Consider the following 4,787-nt stretch of genomic DNA (forward strand, 5'->3'; position numbering starts at 1 on the left):
GAGAATTAGGTCACTGAGAACCGTCTTTCATAGTGCATGCTCTGGCAGTGAAAGGGTTGAAGTGTGGACTGAACAGTAGAGACAAAAATAGCCATTTAGACCACCGGCATCCTGTTTTCTTACCACTTCCGAGACATTATAGAAGTGATTTTTGATTCTGTGTGCCTTACGTGCCTTGTAATTACTTGTGTGTTTATACATCATCGCAGATTATATTGGTGCTGTATAAATATATAAGTATGATCAAACACAAAGGATCAAATAATCAATGCTTGCAAATGCTACAAATGATATCATTTAACACGTAAATACTATACAGATAATAAAAATAAAATGTAATATTTCAACCATACCTTTACGTACCTTTTATGATGGAAACCTGTGGAAAATATAAAATGCACCTGTATAATGGAAAAGTTAAAAGTACGAGTACACACATTTTATTAACCAGATTTAATCAACAGATACCAATGGAATTGCAAAGGTTAGGCCAATATAGCTGATTTTTTTTTGCATATATAGATAAATAAAACCAGATTGCATTTATATATTATTATTTTTTTTTGCATTTAGCTTTGTAAATGGAAGGAAGCATGTTAATTTGAAGCTCGTCTGTAAGCATTAGTACAGTCTATAGTATGTTTCTTTTTTCTTTTTGTTTTTGTTGTCTGTGTTTAGTTTTTTAACACTGCATTTTATGTACGGTACGTTGTGATTTTGTATTTTATTTTGAGTGCAATAAAATGCCACTGTATTACTACAACAGTTTTGCTTAGTAGTGGTGTGACCGTTATGTTGAATATAATAGACAGAAAAATCTTGTCTAAAAATTATCACAATGGGGCAGGGCCTGACTGTCGAGCTTGCTGGACGCATTGTGGCAGAGCTCCGGGGGTGAAACCCCTTAACGCCGTTACGACGTTCTATGCCGTGACGCTTTAAAGCCGTTGTGACGGCATAGAACGCCGTAACGGCTTTGAGCCCTGGAGCGCCCGGAATACTTACCTTCCCGGCGCTCCGCTTCGGGAGGACTGCCTCACAGTCCAGGCAGCCCCCCCACGGCAAAGAGCGATCACATGGCCCCCTATAGCTGACTGTGGATCTGCCAGCAGGGGGACTGTCTAAAATATCAGACAGTCCCCCTGCTGGTGGGATCTGTAAAAAAAAAAAAAAAAACCATGTGTAAAATTAAAATAAATATATTTATATATATATATATAATATATGTATATATATATTATATATATAATATATATGTATATTATATATATTTAACGTCATACATAGTGTATTTTAATACTAATATAAGTACATATATTAGTATTAAAATACACTTAGAATGACGTTACATATATATAATATACATATATTATATATATAATAGATATATACACATATATTATATTTGTGCTCGGAATTTAAATACGTAATGGATAGTAACTGTGAGCAAAGTTGGTTGTGGTGTGCCGAAACCAACGTACGAGTGGGCCTGTAAATAAAAGAGGGCCCACCAAGGAGAATGTAATTATAACAGGGTGTAGGTGGGTGGGAACAATCAGCTGAAAGGCAGAGGTGAGTTGGGGCTGGGAGTTTAAGTAGGGGACTTACTCCTCCCACAAATTCAGGCCTCCACAAGTTCAGGCCTTTTAACTTGTGCTCGGAATTTAAATACGTAATGGATAGTAACTGTGAGCAAAGTTGGTTGTGGTGTGCCGAAACCAACGTACGAGTGGGCCTGTAAATAAAAGAGGGCAAAAAGATAAATTCGAGAAATACACACTTTATTGCATTTTTTACAAAACCAAGTTGCTGAAAGCTTGGCGAAGCTCTTTCTCCGGCTGTGGAATATATGCAGTATATATGGAGGATTTCCACCGCCCCAGTCTCTTGATGATATGGACCGGTGTGTTAGTGCTAGAGGCTGCAGAGGCGGCTCTTATACGGAAGGAGTGCCTAGAGAATGCAATCGGGTTGTGTCCGAGCTTAGAGAACAGAATTCTGATATGAACCATCAATTTTGCTGTGGTTAACGGGTGCCCTTGTAGTGTTAAGAGCGGAGAGTCCAGTAGGTGACCGTGCAGAGTTGACCGTAGGTGGTCTAGTACTTTTACCGGACACCAGGCATTATCAGTAGGGAAGAGAGGAATTATAGTAGGGTGTAGTGACCGGTTGGTTTTAGTTGTAGGGATCGAAAGTTGGTCGTGATCCTCTATTTTAGTGAGGTGTGCTATTTTAAGTCTTAGCTTCGTATCTCCTTGACAAATTACGGTGAACTCTCTAGGTCTGAGAAAACCGTAGAAAGCGAGATATGATCACCGTATTTGTGCCGATGTCGAATGGGGCTGTGTCAAGGAGATTGCTAAGTGACCTGAAGATAGGCCCGTCTATAGGTAATCTAATGGTAGAGAGTGGAGGTGAAACCTTTGATATTCCTTTCAAAACCTTTTTGACGGGGTATGAAGACAGGAAAGGTGTGTTGTTAGGAAAAAAAGGTGAGGCTGTGGTGCTGGACCCCCGTGAGATATAGTTTAATGGTGTTGTGAGATAGTTTAAGGTGTAGGTGGAAAAAAGAGGCAAAAGCCACCATGGTTTGAATAGAGAAGTCACCTTGTAAACCGAACTCTGCTGTGAATTTATTAAATATATTAAGAGCCCTATTGTAAGTGATAGCCGTGTTTGGTGATAATGCTTGGTGAGTGAGTGCTCTAGCGTGGTTCAAGAGTGTGCTTAATCCAGGATTAGATCGTGGAACCGTGGTGTCCTGGATGGTTGTAGGTGAGCCGTTGGGAGTGCCTGAGAAAATGCCTGAAATTGAGAACGAGAAAGAGCGTCAGCGGCCGTGTTGTGAATACCCGGGATGTGAAAACAAACTAAGTGAAACTGGCCGGATGCTGCCAACCAGGTCAGCTTGCGAATCAGCCGCATGATGGTCAGGGAAGATGATCGCCCTTTGTTCACGATTTCGCAAGCTGCCGAGTTATCAGAGTAGCATTTGACTGCCTTGCCAGACCAGAGATGACCCCAGGTGTGTGCGGCCGCCACAATGGGATAAATTTCAAATAGTGCTGAGGTCTCTCTGAATCCTGGCAAGGCATCCGTATCAGTGGGCCAATGGCCCCTGAACCAGTGGTTCCCAAAAATGGCTGCAAAACCGGTATTGGCTGCTGCGTCTGTGTGGATGATGGGTGAAGAGGGGGAATAAACATGGAGATTCCATTCCAGTCCTTCAAAAACTTCCCCCACATAGCTAAGTCAGCCTTGGCGTGGGGGTCCAAAGAAACTGTGCCAGAGTCCGGAACTCCGTGCAGCAGGCAAAGGAGTCTGGATATGAAAGACCTTCCCTACGGAATGATGCGCATCGCAAAGTTCAGGGATCCGAGAAGGGACTGAAGTTCTTTTCTAGTGCAAACATCATTCCGCAGGAACAAGTCATCTCCCCTCTCAAACGTGACAGTTTGTCGTGGGGGAGGCTAGCTCTGAGGTTAACCGAGTCCAGTTCTATCCCCAGAAAGGTCAATTTAGTTGTGGGGCCTATAGTTTTGGCTGTGGACAAAGGGACTCCAAGTGTGGAAAATAGTGCAGTAGTGCTTCTGATTGCTGTGGGTGAAGGTGACCCTGGCTCTATTAGTAAAAAGTCGTCGAGGTAGTGGATAACGGAGTGACACCTGGTGACGTTCAGAAGCAGCCAGCATAGTGACTCTGCGAAAATGTCGAACAGTTTGGGGCTGCTTCGAGAACCGAAAGTGAGTCGTGTAGAGAAGTAATATTTCCCTCGCCATTTAACACCGTGTAAGTGCCAGAGTGAGGGGTGCATGGGTAGTAATTTAAACGCGTTTGTGATGTCCGTTTTGCTAAGCCAGGGTCGATTACCAGATGATATGATGGACTGTATGGCGTCGTCGATGGTTACGTACTGAAGTGAAAATTTGTCTGCTGGAATGAGTGCGTTTATGCTTGGAACAAAAGAGGAGTGCGGTGCTGATAAATCAATAATTAGACTTTTTTTTTTTTATTAGAATATTTGTGAATAGCAATACCAATGGGGTTAGTGCGCCAGGAGGAGAATGGTGAAGAGGTGAAGGGGCCGATCATGAAACCGTGATTTCAGAGGCAATGAGAGTGTCTATGGAGACTGGGTCTAAACGTGCTGACTGGAGATTAGGGCATTCTAGTGTACCTGGGGGAATGGCTACAATACCCGTGAGAAACCCTTTAGTGAACCATGTGGTGAGATAATCCACCAGATGATTAAGCCTGGGATCCCTTGTCTTGAGCACCACAGAGATATCACCATAATTGAATGCCTTGTTCTCAAGTACATCCTGTGAGGCTATGAGCAAGGACACCAGACACACATCCTTCCCGTCTAGGATATCTTTCCTGATAGAGTCAGGGACGGAGTGTGCTGGTGACTCAAATGGTGTAATGGCTGTGCCCGGTGCTGGAGGGGGGAGTATAGGAGGGCATGTTGGTATAGTAGGTACAGCCGTGAAAGCGACTGGGACTACCGTGGTAGTACCTGGGGAGGAGATGGCGCTTTCCACCTTAGATAGCCTGCTATTGAGGGTATGTAGATTGGCCAAGATCTCTGCCAGGGTATCCTGGGTGGCCGTGCTGTTGCTTGGTGGTTGTCCTTGAGAGCTCGTCCCTGGCCTGGGCTCGGGGGCTTGGTGAGTAAGTAGCCTATAAAGTTCAGCCTTCCTAGCTGTGGCCGGAAAGGGGATTCCCCTGAGCCTAAGCTCGGCCGTAATTTTGGGAATAGTCCATGCTCTCAAGGACGTGGGGGT

At 43.9% G+C, this 4,787-nt stretch overlaps 1 pseudogene; it reads right to left on the bottom strand.

Annotated features, from left to right (window-relative positions):
• Nucleotides 1-3,320: 3,320 nt before the first annotated feature.
• LOC134615369 (uncharacterized) lies at nt 3,321-3,991 on the bottom strand (annotated as a pseudogene).
• Between the last annotated feature and the right edge of the window lie 796 nt (nt 3,992-4,787).

The sequence above is a fragment of the Pelobates fuscus genome, chromosome 6 (genome assembly GCF_036172605.1).
Source record: "Pelobates fuscus isolate aPelFus1 chromosome 6, aPelFus1.pri, whole genome shotgun sequence".
In the NCBI taxonomy this organism is placed as follows: Eukaryota; Metazoa; Chordata; class Amphibia; order Anura; family Pelobatidae; genus Pelobates; species Pelobates fuscus.